Consider the following 18,801-nt stretch of genomic DNA (forward strand, 5'->3'; position numbering starts at 1 on the left):
TTTCAGTATCTTATCAAGCAATTTTGGTTCTAGTCTTCCTGACTGGAAACTCATTCTTTTTTATCATAATTCTCTCAACTAATTATCTGTCTTGTTTGATGACTCCTTTACAAGTTCCCCAAAGTTGACATTTTTATCACTCTGTTGTTGGCCAATTTATTTTCAGTCTTTTTAATTTTACTTTTAAATTTCTCATCCACGATTTTGACAAAACTTGATTTTCTAATTATTCTGGATTTTGATATCAATTCTTCAATTTGGTATTCAAATTGGTCTGAAATCTATATCATCACCAATAGAATTTATCCAGTGCCTAGGTCCCATATGTTCATCTGTCAGTCAGATTTATTGAGCACTAGCTAAGTGTCAAGCTAATTCTGAGGATACAAAAAAGGCAAAAAAAGTTCCTTACTTTAAGGAGCTAAACAATCTAATAGAGGCATCAACAAGCAAAAAAAAATGTATAAACAAGTTTTATATAGGATATATACTTGATAGTGAAGGCAATAGAATGAAAATGTATTGGGAAACCTGAAGGAAATAGTGATTTAGTTAGGACTAGAAAGACTAGATGTTAGGACTAAGAAGAATAAGAAAACCAGTAGCTAAAGACAGGGAGTGAGAATATCCCAGGCATGGGGGAGAGTCAGAGAAAATACCAAGAGAAAAACGGAGTGTTATTCTTAGAACTTTAAGGAGGCCACAGTCACTATATCAAAGACTAAGCAGCTGGGAGCAAGGTGTTCAAGATACTATTTTGAGACACCCTGTTTTCAAGAGCTAAAGTCCAACAGCCAAGTTCTGCCCTGAACTGGGAACAGCAACATTTCTTTGCTTTTATCCCCTGCCACAGGAAAATCCCAGACTCTTTTCACGTAATTGTTGCATTACTTTGACCAGAACCAGGTGATCCTGAGCTCTGACATGCATCTACAATAGGGTCAGGAAGTTCTACTATGAATCAAATTCATTTCATATTTGTTGCAATCCTCTATTTTCAGGGCTACTGTTCACTGTGTATCCTTTGGTTTAAGTATTGAGATTTGCCCAGACTAAGATGGATTCCCAGCTGGGGAGAGTGCAATATAAGTGTCTAATTTCCCCCCCCCCCTTGATTGTAAGCTGTTTGTCTTAAAATAGAAAACAACCTTCTGTCTCAGTCTCTGCATAGTTATTCTTGCCTGCTCTATCTGTTCAACTCCTATCTCTGGAGGCCAAGAGATTCAGAGTAGTTGGCTGGTGTAAGAAAACTGGAAAGGGAGTTAGAACTACCCTATTAAGGGCTTTGAATGCCAAACAACGTATTTACTCCTGAAGGCAATAGGAAGCCATTGTAGTATATTGAAATGGAGAAGTGAGAGAAGACTTTGTTAGACTTGAGTTTTAGGCAAAACTATTTTAGTGGCTGAATCGAGGATTCCTTGTGACAAAAAGAAACTTGAGACAGGGAAATCAACCAGCAGTAATGAGGACCTGTACTATCAGAGAGGATAAGGGCCATATTTGAGAAATTTTACAAAGGCAAAATTTCAGTCTTTGGTAACAAATTAGACATTGGGGGTGGGGTAGGGGTGAGAAGTCATCCCTCAGTGGATATTTCAGTACAAGATGGGAGGCACTTTCAGGTAATGATCAGATTCTTCTTCGAGAACCATCATTCATCTTTTATATCTAGTTAGCTCCCATATTTTCCCAGTTCCATTTTTGAAGTATCTCATAATGTCTCTTTTTTTTACTCATGCTGTTATGAGGAAAAAATACTAAATATTCCTCCATGGTCTCATCAAAACTACAATGATGGTAAATTCTTCATCCTGAAAAGGCTGCAAGCCAAGATCAGAGAGGAGGGAGTGTTGGTGCATGATCTTCTGTTTGCAAATGACTGTGCATTAAATGCAGTTTCTGAAGATGAGATGCAACAAAGTATAGATCGACTTTTTGCTACTTGTGTAAACAATACCAAGGAAACACAGGAGCTCCATCAAATAACATCATGCCATCCATCTGTAGAATCATTGGTTAGAGCAAATGGAGAAGTTTTGAATACTGTGGACAAATTCATTTAGCTTGACAGTGTTCTTTCCAAAGAGCTACACATTGATAGTGAGGTTGACACAAGCCTTGTCAGAGCTAGTTCAGTACTTGGGAGGTTCCAAAAGAAAATGTGCAAGAAGAAAGGTACTAGACTGACTACCAAACTGATGGTCTACAGAGCTGTTGTGCTAATCCCATTCCTGTAAACCTATGAAACAATCTACCAGTATCATGCCAAGAAACTGAATTGCTTCCTTTTAAATTGTCCTAGGAAGATTCTGAAAATCACTTGGTATACACTGAGGTCCTTTCTTGAACAAAAATGAAAAGCATTCAAACTTATGACAGAGAGTGCAACTATGATGGGTTGGAAATGTTGTTCAAATGCCAAATATACTATTCAAATGTCAAAAATCTATTTTATGGAGAACTCACAGAGAGCAAACACTCACAACAGGGTCAGAAAAAGTGAATCAAGAAAGCTCTTTAAGTCTCTCTTAAGCACTTCAGAATGGATTATGTACCATGGGAGCTACTGGCAAAGGACCACTCAGTGTGGTGTGACCTCATCAGTGAGTGTGCTGCACTCTATGAGCAAGGTAGAATGAAAGCAGCTCATAGTGGTCTGATCAGCTACAGCTGGACACACTGTAACTTGTCTCTAGTATAGTGGTACTGTTTTGGTCCACTGATAGATAACAAAGAACAAGAACCACTACCACTGCCATCTCATTGAGGCATGAGTGTGACTTTGGAGTCTTAAAGGACCATATCATCAAAACACAAGCTATGACAAATTCTTCTAGAATGTAAAGTCTTTGAGAATCTGCCCATTGAAGGAATGTTGTTGAAGAACAGGAAAATGCTGAAAATCTCTAAATAGGGATACTGTCTTAGTGATAATTTTTTAACTAGAATAATTCTCAAAGACTCTACTAGGGATTCTGATCTGTGCTTGAAGGCAGTGAAGTGGAGAGAAAAGAATACTTGCTCTGGAGTCAGAGAACATGGATTCAAATGGTGCCTCTGATATTTACAATTTGTGTGTCTTTGAGCAAGTCACTCAGTCTCTCTGATCTTCATTTCCCTCATATATAAAATGAGGAAGCTTACTAATTGATGTCTGAAGTCCTACCCAGTATTAGATCTGTGATTGTGCAAACAGTAGAGGGCATGCCAATATAGATTTATAAAGTCATGAATCCCTTCCTTGTTTTAATCTATCCTTTGCATGGTTACTCAGGTGATTTTCCTGACATTTTGCTTTGATTACATCATATCCTAGCTCCAAATTCTTCCCTGGTAATCCATTACCCACTGAATTTTGTCTGAATTTCTTAATTGTATCCAAGGGATAATTATAAACTTTCATAACATTTTCAGATTTATCTTCCCCAAGAACATTTCTGATTATGGCATTCTAATCACAACTCTCCCATAGCTACTCCTTAATCTAGAATTCAGAATCCTTTATCTGGCTTCACACTTGCTTTTCCAGTCTGTGTTACACTAGTTAGGATCATCTTTAACAAGATTTGATTATTTGTCATTTCTCACACTCCTCCCTATGATTGCAATATCTTTCCTCAACACTAAGATTTACCACTTCAATATGGTTCAAATGCCTTCTCCTCCATGAAGCTTTTCTTGAGCATCCCTTTGCACTCTGAAAGAAGTTTTTCATCAAGATTTTATTTCACATTTTGTACTTTTTTGTGGTCATAAAGTTTAGATTTTATGAAAATATTTCAATTGGTAATCTAGTTATTTTAAAAATATATAGCATGAATAGTATGTGGTTATTCATGAGCAGAGAAAATATCTCAGTTGTCTTTATAACCCCTGAACAGTGATTAGCACATTAATCATATACCTAATGGGAGTTTAATAGTAGTTTATTAGTAAATTTATTTTGTTAAGAAGATTTATTTGAGAGGTTTTATAAAGTCATAGGACAAAATGTCTTTGTGGGATTCATGTAGTGGGTCACCCCAAAAGGAATGGAGAATTGCATGAGACATAAACATGTTACTAATATTTTATTAACACTTGACAACTATGTTGTATAGTCTATAGTGCACTGTCCTTGGAGTCAGTAAGACAAGCTAAAATGCTGTCACAGTATGTACTAAGTCTGAGGACGAGATGGAATACATAAAATTGATCATAATCAGTAAAATATTACATAAATGATCCTTTGGAGAAATTGCCCACATTAATGAAATCACAGAAACATTAATGTGTCAAAATGAGTTTTATAATGTACATTTCATCCTGTCCTCATGCAGCATATGTATTGTAATAAAATATTACTGTTGATACTATCATTTCACATGCCAAATTCAATGTTGACTATAAAGAATGGATATCTCAATGGTCTTTTGAAATTTAATAAGTTAAGAAATACATTCCCTTATTTAAAATTAGCAAATTCAATAGTTTCCTCTGGTGTCAGAAATAAACTATTTGGGAAATGATAGTTCCAAACCATGGCATTCTTTAAAATACATTTTAAAAATAAGAAATAGTTTCCCAACTAATAAAAGTAAATAAAGTTTCTTTTACTAAATATTATATTCAGTTTATTCTATCCTAAATAATATGAAATCCATAAAAATAGAACAAAGATTTCAAAGGGGTGGGGAACTTCACCACCAAAACACCTTGCTTAAAAGCTCCAACATCATTCCCAAATGATGTTCAGTAGGAAGCCTGGAATATTGTGATCAATTGGAACCCACCAAATACTCTGTTTGGTAATTATGGAAAATAGAGGTAAAAGGAAATAGGTTTTGAATTCATATGTCACAGATGAAAATGATAAATGTTTTCTAAGGAGGAAATTAGCCAACATTTATTATCAGCTTCTTCCTAATAGTGGCAGTACTTTTATTTCCTTTTGTAAAAATTACTACATAGAATTTAGTCCTTAGACTATATATTGGGGGAAGACAAAATTTTCATTTTTTTACATTATTCTTGCTAAGTCTTTAGAAGAAACAGAATAGAATCATGAAATGTTTTAGATAAAAAGCACTTTAGGAATCATCTCATTCTTGACATCCCATCCATTGACCTTTGGTAGATTCCAGAATTTAGTATGCTTGAGAAAAGGTATATATTAGCTTCCCCAAACAAACCCAATATAAAGTAGATTATTCTGCTTTGTTATGGAAATGGAACTTTATTGTCATAAGAAACTCTCCACTAATTCATAACTGTAATTTTTCTATACCATAAAGTCTCAAGAGGCACTGAAAGTTTAATTGAGTCATCCTCACACCATCCCTATCATTCAGTGTGAGGTTATCATTTGTGTGAGAAGCAAATCATGAACCCAACTCATCCAGACTCCAAAGTCAGTCCATTATCTGCTTGTCACATTGATTCTTAATCATGAAATTAACAAAATAAAAAGTTAAAAAAATCATAAAAACATAATTGGGTTTGAACTCAAACTGTATAAGTCATATTATCCTATAAAATGTCCCAAAAGTTCATTGTCTAAAGTATATCACAGTATATTCCTTGCTTCCATCAAAACAGACTATTAGTTATTTCCCATGTGTATACATATAACCATAAACTTAGAAAATATGCTTATAAATGATCACAATTGAACAACCCATTGATCTTTTCTGTTGGATAAAAGAAACAATGACCAGGTATATTAGTTCTAACAATTTAGCTCTGTTTTTCACTAAATTTAAATGTGTTTTGCTGCTGTTTGATGTTATTATTCTTTATGAGGTTGAAGTCAGTGATTCTGCCTTTTCCATTCATTATTTCATCTCTTCTTATATTTTTGTTTTATTCATGTTCATCATTAATTACAGCAATATATTTAATTAAACTCATATGCTATGATTTATTTAATCATTCTTTAATTGTTATGTACATATTTTATTTATAAAATTTAAAAATAATATGAATAATGAAACTATAAATATTTTGTTCAAATGGGTCCTTTTTCTGTATCACTGACCTCCTTTGTGTAAAAGGGTCAAAGGATATGAACATCATTGCAATTTTAAACATGTAATCCTGTTATTTTTAAGATAGATAAGTTACAGACAGTGAATTAGCATTCCTGTTTTGCAATATATCTATCAGCATTGAATTTTTTTTCATTTCTTTCCATCTTTGTCACTTTGATGAATATAAAGTAGAAATATAGAGCAGCTTTGGTTCAAATGTATGCATTTAAAGATTAATACTTATTTTATTAAAAATTGATCATTGACACTTCATTTGAAAATTCTCATCATTTTATTTGTCTATTGTTGAATGATTTTTATTTGTAATACATTTGCATCATTTTATTTTATATTTAAGATATCAAATATTTAATGGAAATTTTATTTCTCAATTCTTTTCATGACATTCCAAATGTATTACTTTTTGCTTATAATCATTTTTCATTCTTTTACAGATTTAAAACTGTCTCTTTTTTATCTTTTATTATTTCATCTTTTATGGCTAGGAATGCTTTCCTTGTACATTTTTGTAAAAGATATAGGACTTCATCCTCAAATTTTTTTCCTGCAATGATATTTCATATATTGAATCTTGATTCATTTTGTATTTATTATAATGTGATTGTCTAGTATATAGGACAGGCAGTATAGATGAACAGTGAGTTGGTGGAAAGTTGGATAGAAGAAATAAATCACAGCTGATTACTTTGAACTGTATTGAAACAAAGAATCCCATGTTTTTCAGTTCTAATATTTTACCAGTTTTACCATAGAGCAATAAGATAAAGAATATCACTTCCCTTCAATAACCAAAGATCTATAAAAGGCAGAAGGCAAAGGAAATGTGTTTCATGGTGACATTTGACTAAGAACTAAGTCTAAATTCTCAAGGAAAACAGAGGGAAATGGCAGGTACTTCACTGGTTCTGTTTTGAGAAAATGAGAGAGACCTCCAACATGTTAGGTGGACCCCTGTTGGCAAACTTTTGAGAGAACTTGGGTGTGAATACTGACCACAAGATGGGCAGGCCAATTGTGATCAGTATCATGGAAGGGAACTACCCCAACCCTGACTATCACAGATCCACTGGAGAATTTGGTTATACTGCTACATGCTGCTTAATCCCTAAACTCAAATTACTTGGTCATCTATGTGACTTTTTAAGTCCTTCACATACTGGCCTCTCCCAGGTGTTTTGATCGCTACTCCTTTCCATGTTCTTTATGATCCAGCAAAACTGGACATCTTGTTATTCCTCAGACAGAATAGTATTATCTATGCATTCTGTGTCTTTCACTGGCTGTCCCCTGGGCCTAGAATACTTTTCTCCTTCACCTCTGGTTTCTCTAGTTTCTTCTAAGTCTCCATTACAAGCTCACCTTCTTCAGGAGGTCTTTCCTGTCCTCTTCTCAATCTCCAATTTATTAGTGCTCTTCCCTCTGCAATTACCTTTGATTTCTCTGTATATATTTTGTATAGACTATCTATTGTTGTCTCTCCCTTTAGACTCCTTAAGGACAGAGATTGTGTTTTTCCTTTTCCTTGTATCACTAGTGCTTTTTAAAAGGTCTAGCCCTTAATAAATTCTAGTTTACTGACTGAAATAGTCTTTAAATGTTTTTTGACTGTTTCATTGATTGACCGATTAACCAATTCAATTTATTAGAGAAGAGGGCCTGGAGAAAAGAGATATGTTTGGTAAGTTTTCTAGCTTAAGGAGGGAAATAGGTTAAATGAAGAGAATTCATTTCAAATCAACATGCATTTATTAAGTACCAACTCTGTGAATCAGGTTAGACAGACAAAAATGAAAATAATCCATGACTGTAAGGATCTCTCTACTAGAGATTAGTAGGGCTGAAACCATCATGGATACAGATAAATAGATGCAAATTAATTCTGTTGATGAATAGGATTATAAACAATTTGTGGGGGAGGGGAGGGGAGGGGAGGGAAGAGGTCCTAAAAGCTTCCTTTAGTGGTCAAACTTGAAATGAACCAAGATGGCCACAGGAAAAGAGCCTCTCCTAGGTGCTATCTCAAAAATATTTCAAAAAATTTCAAATTATCACTCTAACTAAATATTTAAGAGACAGAACCCACAGAAAGATCCAGTGAGGCAACTCTCCAGCCAAAGGTAACCTGGAAAATAGTGGAAAAACTCTGTTCCACAAGGTTAGAGGGGCAACCCACCAGAGTGAAGAAAGGGCAGCCTCCCAGGAACAGCTCCAGGGCACCTTGGAAGCCATGACTCCAAGCAGCAGAAGAACTTTCCTGACCCATACCCCAGGGAGCACAGGGCACAAATTGGAGGATCAGTGGAGAGTACCTCTGCTAGAGTGAGAGTGAAGCCTAGGTCCACAGTGTGGTCACAGCACCTAGTGTGGTCATGGCAGCCCAGATCCAGGAAATGGAAGTAGGACCATGGAGTAGGCAAGCAGGAACCTCTAGGCAGCTGTGCCCTGAGTGCTCAGCCCACCAAATGGGACTCTGGGGCTCTGACCACATTCAAATCCTGATCACAGTCTAGGTCCCCCATAGAACAGAGATTCTCCCCTCTCAGCCCCATGGCAGAGGGGTGTGCTTGTGGTTAGTCACAGACCAGGAGAACAGTCAGAGCCTCACATACTGAGGTCTTTGTGGGGGTGTTCCAATAAAACTCAAAAGCTCAGGAAGATCCCCAAACCAGGCACAGCCTGGTGAAATGAGTAAACAGGAAAAAAAGGAACATGACCAGTGACAAATACTTTGTCTCTGATCTCAAGAAGGATCAAAATACTCAATCTGAAGATGAGGGAGTACAAGCTTCTGCATCTAAAGACTCCAAGAAAAATAGAAGTTGTGTTCAGGCTGTGAAAGAGATTTTGAAAATCAAGTAAGGGAGATAGAAGAAAAATTGGGGGAAAAAATGAGAGAGATCCAGGAAAAACATGACAATGAAGTCAGCAGCTTAGTCAAGGAGATCCAAAAAATGCTGAGGAAAATAACATGTTAAAAAACAGCTTAGGTCAAATGGATTAAACAATTCAAAAAGTTATTGAGGAGAATAATGCTTTAAAAAAGCAGAAATGGCTGGATGGAAAAGGAGATAAGAAAGATCTCTGAGGAAAACAAATGCTTCAGATGTAGAATGGAGCTAAAGGAAGCTGATGACTTTATGAGAAATCAAGACACAACACTTACTTCAACACCAAAACAATGAAAAATTAGAGGAAAATGTGAAATATCTCATTGAAAAAACAACTGATCTGAAAAATAGATTAAGGAAAAATAATTTAAAAATTATTGGGATATCTGAAAGTCAGGATCAGGAAAAGAATCTTGACCTCATTTTTAAAGAATTCCTACAGGAAAATTGTCCTGATATCCTAGAAACAGAGGCCAAAATAGAAATTGAGAGAATCCACCAATTGCCCCTGGAAAGAGATAAAAAAACAACCCCCCAGGAATATTATAGCCAAGTTCCAGAACTCCCAAGTTAAAGAGAAAATATTACAAGCAGCCAGAAGGACACAATTCAAATATTGTAGAGCTGCAGTCAAGATCACACAGGACTTAGCAGCAACTACATTAAGGGCTCATAAGGTTTGGAATATAATATTCCAGAAGACAAAAGAGCTTGGAATGCAACCGAGAAACAACTACCCAGCAAAACTGAACATCTTCTTCCAGTGGAAAATATAGACTTTCAATGAAACAGGGGAATTTCAAATGTTCCTGTTGAAATGACCAGAGCTGAACAGAAAGTTTGACCTTCAAATACAGGACTCAGGTGAAGCATAGGGAGTGGTGAAGAAGGATAAATTATGAGGGACTTAATGATGAAAAAACTGCATGTATTCCTAAATAGAAAAATAATACTGATAATACTCATATGAACATTCTCATTTAATAAAGCAGGTAGAAGGAACTCTTACAGATGAGGCACAGGAAAGAGAAAAATTTAAAGATATAATATATTGTAAAAATTGAGGAAGCTAGGTTGCACAGTGGATAGAGCACTGGCCCTGGAGTCAGGTCCGGCCTCAGGCACTTAATATATAATTACCTAGCTGTGTGGCCTTGGGCAAGCCACTTAACCCCATTGTCTTGCAAAATATATATATATATATATATATATATATATATATATATATTAAAAATGGAGTCAATGGCAAAAAAGTAATGTACTGGGAGTAAGAGAAAGGAGAGGTAGAATAGGCTAATATATTTCATACAAAAGATTTTTTTTGAAGAAAAAGAAAAAAAATAAAATGGAATTCTAAGAGGTAGAAGTAGAGGAGAGAGGGATTTCTAGCATGGGGGACAGCCTGTGCAAAACCAAAGAGGACAAGAGATGGCACTGGTGAAAGAGAATACAAGGGGAAACTAGTATGGCTAAGAACACAGGATGCTTCAAGGACAGAGAATGGAGTACTGCCTTAATTAGCCAGATCCCAAGTCTGGGAACCCTTTGTATGTCTGGTTATATTGAAGATACCGGGTGCCTAGAAATGGGACTCTTAAAATGAAAACTGAGGGCTGAAGAAATTTGAATAGAACAGTGCAGGGACAAGCTTTTCCCACTTCATAATTCTGTTTAGAAGTCACTATAATACCAGGCTTTCTTAATCATGGATTCTATTATACTTACAACTTAATTATTGCCTCTTGGATTTGTTTTTGATGTGTGTCAACATTTTTCAATTTGAATTTGCATAAGTTTAATTTATATACTTTTATATACATTAAGAAGTTCCTTGAAGAAGTGGTAAATTAATCTTCCCAGAAGAGAAAAATCACACTTGTCAAATTTATAGGAAATAATTTTCAACCTTTTTCCTTTGGGTGTATGAGATAAAGCACTAAACGTATAAGGTTCTCTAAGCAAATCTTATTATTTTAACATTATTCCATGCTGTTTATCCTGCAGGGCTTGTTTTCAAAGTCCAGGAAGAGTAGGATTTATTTCATTAAAATTCTCATTCTACAAAATGTAGGAAACTTTATATCTGGAAAATTACCTGGCAGGCGAATGAAATACCAGCCTATCAAAGAGACCAGGGAACTTAAAAATATACCCAGAGAAATCAAATGGAATCCCAGTTTGAATAAACCTCCTATATTTAATAACATAACATATATAACTTGAATCTGGAATGTCCTTTAGAACCAGAGATTCAACTCTCCTTTTTTAAGAATGATAATAATATAAGTGACATTTATGTGGTACTTTAAGGTTTGTAAAGCATTTAATATATGTTACTTCTTTTGAACCTCAGAATATCATGAGCTACCTCCTATAGGTAATTTCACACTTAAAAAGAACTCAGAACCTCAGTTTCCTTAAGTGATTTGCCCTCAATTTTTTGTGTATTTTTCCCTGTTTAAATCCCCCTTTCCCTTCCCTACTAAATCTAAGGTATTGGGGGAACAGAGGGATGTCTGGGTGGTAGGGGAAAGTCATCAAAAAAAGATTCTACATAAAATGGTTAAGGCTTTGGAAAGGATATGAGTATGGAGGATCGTGTTCTCCCTCTTGTCTCGTGATGCTGTACAATCTTGGTGTCAATGGAATTGATCCTAGTGCCCATGTGGATGGGAAACAGTTCTTCCTTCTGGATTCAATCCCTCCATTAGTCATTCTGGTTTCCCTTCCCCAGTTGTCTATAGATAAATGTGTGGCACAACTCAGAAGGCAGAGATTTGTTTGTGGGGCCTAAAGGTCAACATTTCCAGGAGCATTTGTCCTCCAGGTCCCTCCAGTTCAGACACAGAAGATTGTAAAGGCTGGTAATAACAAGGAGTAAAGGCTTCATAGAGCAGAACAACATCAAGAGGTCAATCATCTGCTGGGAGCCCAATCAGATCAAAGATTTCACTTAATAGCCAGCTTCAGACTTTCCACAGAAGAGACTATTCCAAAGTACCATCTCTGTGAAGAGGCAACCAACACTCCACTTCTCCAAAGGCAACAGCACCAATCTTAGTTGCTGATTCATATCAAGGAATGTCCATTGTGAGCCTCATCTGGTCCCAGGGACCATGTTGTATGTGCACTATTTAGGCACTGGAGCTAACCCTGGCAGAGTCATTCAAGGTAACTCAATCACAAGGGACTGGATGTGGCAGGCCTCAGCAGAGACTTCCAGAGGCTAGAGAAGATCTCTCTCCTACCCCTCAATTTTCTCCCTTTTCCAATTCATGTTGCCAAGATTATTTTCCTAAAATGCAGGTCTTATCATGTTCCATTGATTCCATTCAATATATCCCAATGACTTTCTTTTATCCACATCATAAAATATAACCATTCCTGGAGTGGTCTCTCTTCTTCAAGATTCAGCTCAGAAACATCTCTTGGATAGAGAAGGGGAAGAATAGAAAAAAAAAGGGGAACAAGAAATTTACATGATAATTTTGCAGTATAATTGGAAGGAATAGCAGGTTGTGCATAGCAGATTTGCAGTTTTCATGTACAATCATCTTTTTTATTGTGCTATATTATGGAAATGCTTGTTTTATTCCATAAAAATATATTAAAGAAAGAAAAGGGACAAAAAGGAAAAAACATGATTCAGATCCCACCTTCTGCAAGAAGCCTTTTCTGATCTCTTTCATGCCACTCCCCATACTAGAACCTTCCCTCTGATGCTGCCACCAATTTGCATTATATTTATTTTGCATATTAATTTTTATATTATTTTCCATTACAATGTATGTTTTTTGAGAGTAGGGATCATTTTTCTGGTTATCTTTGTATCCCCAATACTTAGCACCAAAACAGCAAAAGTGTTTAATATATAGTACTGTTGATGCTGATTGATGGTTGTCCTTCATTCTTAAAGAAGACCATGACATCAGGGAGGTGATGCCATGACAAAAGCACATGAATTGGATTTGAGAGGGGGCTGGGCTTAGACACCCGACTCATTTTCTTCTCCAGAGTCAACTGGGTGGCAAGATATGGATCAGGACTACTAAGAGACTTTTTTTTTAATTTGATAATTCAGCTGGATTTGATTCTCATCTCTATATGAATGACTACTACATCTATATATCCAGTCTTATTCTCTTTCAAGTTTTAGTATATTGTGGCCTTTCAAACTTTTATGAATTTTAAGCACCTTGGACTCAACTTGTCAAAATACAACTCATTTTTCTGCCAATGCGCATGCTGGAGCCAGCTCAAACTGGCTCATAAGAGCATATTGGTAGCACAATAATACTTCATAAATTTGTGAAAACTACAACTCAGGTATTGATTTTTTGTTTATCATCTAGACTTAAGAAAGTATTTTGTTGATTGTCTAAAGAAGAAAGACAAATGTTAAAAATGCAGATTAAATATAAAAGTGTCTGGCATTTAAGAGATCCTTGAGAAGGAGTAAGGTCACCACAACATATGAGACAGGGGTGAAGGGACAAACAGCAGCAGGAGGTATATGAATTATATAAGATGAAGAAAAGTGAAGAAAATTGAAAATATAGTCAAATACCTCAACTTTTTTCTGTTAAAATATGGCAAGATTCTCAGCTGAGAGGGTGGGTGAAGGGTAGTAATATGAAGTTTGAGATAGATGAAAAGGTTTGGAACAGTCACTGTGAAAGTGGGATGAGGTACATAGTTAGACTGCCTAGTAGCCATGAGGGTCTGGTTGAGATTGTGTAGTGTAAATTTGCAGTGACTATAATCAGAACAGTTGCATGATTTTCTCTACTTTCATTTAGTAGCATGTGTAGGAGCAAAAGCCATAGATGATGGGACTTATCCAAGACTGAGGCTTGGCTAGGTACAATCTGGAGTTTAGGGACTCCAGAGAAGACAGTGTAGACTTGAATTGGTTCATCAAAGGGAATAGGAAGAAAGGAGATAGTAGCTAGTGCAAAGGGGATGACCTGGGAAAGACTTAGAGTCGGGGAGTTGATGTCATGATGTGAAAAAAGAATGGGGTTTGGTAATGGAAGGGAGAGAGAGAGAGAGAGAGAGAGAGAGAGAGAGAGAGAGAGAGAGAGAGAGAGAGAGAGAGAGAGAGAGAGAACATCAATAGATTATGGTCAGGGGAAAGGGATTTCAGAATTCCTAACTATGGAGGTGATGTGTTTATCTGTAATGGCAAGATCAAAGGTATTACCATCTTTGTGTATGTCTGAGGTGGGGTAAGGAACTAGTAGTCTGTAAACAACAGATACCATTATTTTTATTGGGTGACTGAGATAAATTGCAAGAACCTCAAAGGAAAGGAGGTAACTGAATGATGAAGATAAGGAGAGAACCTGGAAATGGTAATGGGGAGCAAGGTGTATTCTATTTACCCCAGTGAGATGAGGGAAATAAGGTGACCTTCATTAATAAAAGGTGACCAGGAAGACTGTGTTAAAAGGAAGCATATTTCTGTGATAGATGAATGATGGAAATATTAGAACAGGAAAAGATTTATGATGAAGGGAAACATATTGCCTATGGAATAGGTATTCCTGAAGATGAAGGGTAAAGGGTTGATGGAGTTTGGTTGGAACTTTGAGGTGGAAGGGCTAAGGGGAGTAGGAAAAAGGAATCAAGTGGTCTAAATTGAAGACTGGGTTTGGATGATGACCTACAGAGGTTCAAAATCCTTAGGATGTATAAGATTTGATTAAATATGAGAATGTTCATCATTGACTGGAAGGTTTCACTTTTTCTCCAAAGAAACCTGGAGTTCAGGCTGGAGAAAAGACCCAAGGTCAACAATGGATGGTCAAACAGGAGCACTAATTTCACTCTTTCTCTTCCCTTTAAAGACTGGAGTTATAAGAAGGAAACAAGAGAACAGAGGATAGAAGTTGAATTTGCAAAGTAGGAGAAGGAAGTCTCAGTTGTTTTTCTTCTCCTCCTCCATGGAATAGTTGCAGGAGAGGAAAGAACTGAGATAAAAGTGAATATTATTCCTCTTTGTATGGGAGATTCTCCATACGTTGAATGGAAGAATAGATTTAACATAGGAATTAGAAGTTGTCCTGTATGGAGCAGATAGAAGTTGCTCTGCTAGCCTCTAACAGCCTTCCCTCAGGTGACAAGCTCACTAGGAGATGCAAGATCCTCCATCATGTCACAGGAAGATGTTACTCCTTTTCTCTCCTGAGCTGGACTAAAGTCATTTATACTTATGAAGAGGTTTTTGACAAAATGGTGCAAGAGTTCTTAACCCTATTTATTTTAAGATTCCTTTGACAAACTGGCAAAATTATTAGCTTTTTAGAATAATATTTGTTGTCTACATTCTTAATGGAAGGAGATACTAAATTTTAGTTAATGATAATAAATATGTATTTTTTTCAGCCAAATTCAATGGCCCCCCTGAAATCTTATCCATAGACCCCAGGTTGTGGTGGCATTTTATCTGTCTTAATTCTAGTGCTTTCCCTCTGTTATTTATCTCCTCTTTATCCTATATATATAGCTTGCTTTGTTTATGTTTGCATGTTAACTTCCCTATTAGATTATAAGCTCTTGAGGATCTTTTGCCTATTTTTGTATCCACAGTGCTTATTACAATATGTAGTACCTAGGTGGTGCTTAATAAATATTGTTTGATTGAAATATGAATTATCATGCCAACATTAATTTTTCATGGGGGATATTATGATTTTTAAATTTGACAATGAAAATGGGGCCCATTTAATTGGTGCCTTAGAACTTATAAAGCATTTAATTCACTTGAACATGGTTAGGTTAGTAATACTAGTGTTGATATTTTCATTTTAAAAATGAGGAAACAGAGGCACCCAGATATTATGTCTTACCCAGGATCATACATCTAGGAAGTAACAGAATTTATGTGTTGCATCCAGAAATCTGAAGCAGAGAGGCTAAGTGACTTTCTGATGATATCACTGCCATTAAGTGTTTGAAGCAGAATTTGAATTTTTTCCATATTCCTACTTAGTACTATAACTCTTATACTTGGGACACTTCCCTAAATTAGTTCTCAGTGCAGCATAGCAGTGGATAGAGCACTGGCCTTAGAGTCAGGAAGATGGAGTGTGAATCCACCCTCAGACACTTGCCACTTACTAATTGTGTAATCTTAGACAAGTCACCTAACCCTGCTTGCTTCACATCTAGAGTGATCTCCAGTCATCCTGATCCATATCTGGATGAAAGAGAAAGTAAGACTGGTGACTTAGCACAGCAACCCCACCTCCTTGATGTCATGGTTTTCTTTGACAATTAGGGACAAACATCATCATTTCACACAAAGAATATTTAAGTCAGCATTAATGGAAAATGGAAAAAAAGTGCTTTCAAATGTTTACTTGCAGTTCTCTACTTTATTCTTCCTTTTAATACTCTTCCTTTTTTCCTCCTCCTCCTTCTTCTTGTAATAATAATAATAATATCAATGTGATATTTAGTGGAAACTAGATTGAAATCTTACCTTTTCACTTTACTATGTGATCATGAACAAGACATCTCTGAGCTTCAATTTCCCCACCTGAATCAGATGATAGTAACAAGTATCTCCCTTAAATAACAGTTAGAAAACTCAAATGAGAGTATGTTAAGTATTTGGAGAGCATGAAATCACTGTCTAAACAACAGTTTTCTTTAATAAAATAAGTATCAGTCACCTATTTATGTAATATATTGATCTATACTTGTCCTATTAGTGTACATCTATGGTACATCTAATAATTATTTAATTAACAAATGACTTGATTAATTAATAATCTAAAATATGTAAAGCACTTAGCAGACCTTAAAATGCTAGCCATTAAGTGTGAGGTTCTGTGTGAGGTACTGAAGCTTTAAATTGTTTTTTTTAAACGCATTTTGAGTCCTCAGAAAACTAACATTTTCTCGAAGCCCAAGTTTATTTTTACATAAAAGGAAAAGTTTATGTTTCAGGGTCCCTAAATCCTTTCTACCTCTAGCTCTATAATCTCATGGTCTATGATGATTATTATGTTGATGATGATAATAGTTCTCCTGATAAGAGTGCAAAAATCAGCAAGGTTAATTAGAATACATATTGGAGCCCTTTGTGGGCAAAGGAGAGAAGACAAGTTACTACAGAAAAATTGGGAGAGGTGAGATGTCTCAGATGGCAGCATCAGAGAAGATCTGAGAGTCAAAGTGGCATTTGAGCACAGCCATTATATGGAGAATTTCCAAAAATATATTCCACTCTTTTCTTCTGTTTATTTTTGAATGGAGGTGATGGAAAGCAAGTGAAAAACCCACAGATCCTATCAGTTAGAAGTCACCTTCAATTTCCTATAAAAATAAGATTTATAAAGTTTAGGCAGAACTCATTCAAGGTATTGTGCGTTTTTTGTTTTAAGTTCACACTCATTTCTTGTGTCTAAGAGGAGACCAGTTTTCATAGCTCACTTAAATGGCATTTTGAAAAGATATTCATTTGTCTAAAAGATGATCCATGACTCAAAAATATAATGGGAGATACATATGCAGTTGTCCAAGAAGAGACTGATTTCATTAAAGATTATCCCATAGGGATAAAGAAAGGTGGTTAAAGGATAAGAATAAGGAATTCACTAGTTTCACAATGATTCTTTAAAAAATGGAATATTTTTGCAGCCGTTCATTTTCTAAACAGAAGTCTAAAGCTGGAGATAATAGACATTGTTATCTTACCAGTTAGAAATATTAAAACCACTGCAAAATATACTGAAGTTTAAAAAAATTATCCTCCCAACCCACTGTGTTGTAACTTTCAGAAAAGTCATAGACTAGAACTTGGGAGTTTAGAAAGACCTAGTCCAAATTCCATCTCTGATAAGCAATAATTAATAAATGGCCTGAGCAGTGAGGCTAAAGTCAAAGCTATGAGGAAAGATGTTTTGGGTTGTACTACCTCTGGATATGCTCTTTTTGACTTGATTAGACATTTTGTGAACTGATTTAGATAGCAAAATGTGGATGACCCTGGTCCTCCCAGTTACCTTCTGAAGGGGAGTTATTTTCTGAAGTTTCCCCCCCCATAAGTTATCAATAGAATAGAGATATTATGGCAAGTCAAGTTTTCGCCCCCCCCCCCCCCCCATTGCTAAGCCAAAAGATAGAGTAACTGAAGTCCTCTTAGGCAAAAGGGACATTGTGTCTAGAATCAGATGATCAAGATTCAAATTTATCCATGCATATTTACAACTTTATTAACTTACTACTTTGGGCGAGTCATATAACATTCCTGGTCCCCAGATCCCTTATTTGTAAAATAAGAGGGTTGGACTAGATGATCTCTGAGGTTCCTTCTAGTTCTTGATTGCTAATCTCTCTCTCTACTTAAGAACTTTATGTAACAACAAGGGCATATTCTGTTTTGTGAGATAGTGTTTGGGGAAGAGATACTTCCCATATAGCTACCCCCTTGGTCCCCACCCCATGTGATGTAGTGAAAAGAATAATAAATTTGGAATCAGAGAATCTGGTTGTGAAACTTAGTTCTTCCCTTTAATTTCTGGGTGATGTACAACTCAAATTGGGACTAAACTAAATATACTCCTGTAAAAATAACAGGATTGAACTAGAGACACTCTCTAAGGTCCTTTTCATCTTTAAATCTATAATCTCATGATGATGATGATGATGATGATAATGGTGATGGTGATTGTGGTGGTGGTGGTGGTGGTGATGATGATGATGGTGGTCATAAGGTGATGAGGATGAATACTGGTGATGGTGGAGGTGAAGGAGCCTTCTGGTATTAATATACCTGAATCTTTAAGAACCTGAATTAACTGAATTAATAATTGTATGGAGGTGACCCTGGGTTTCTCCAAGATTATTCCAATGAAGCACAAGTTCTACTA

Source organism: Macrotis lagotis, chromosome 1 (genome assembly GCF_037893015.1).
Source record: "Macrotis lagotis isolate mMagLag1 chromosome 1, bilby.v1.9.chrom.fasta, whole genome shotgun sequence".
Classification (NCBI taxonomy): domain Eukaryota; kingdom Metazoa; phylum Chordata; class Mammalia; order Peramelemorphia; family Peramelidae; genus Macrotis; species Macrotis lagotis.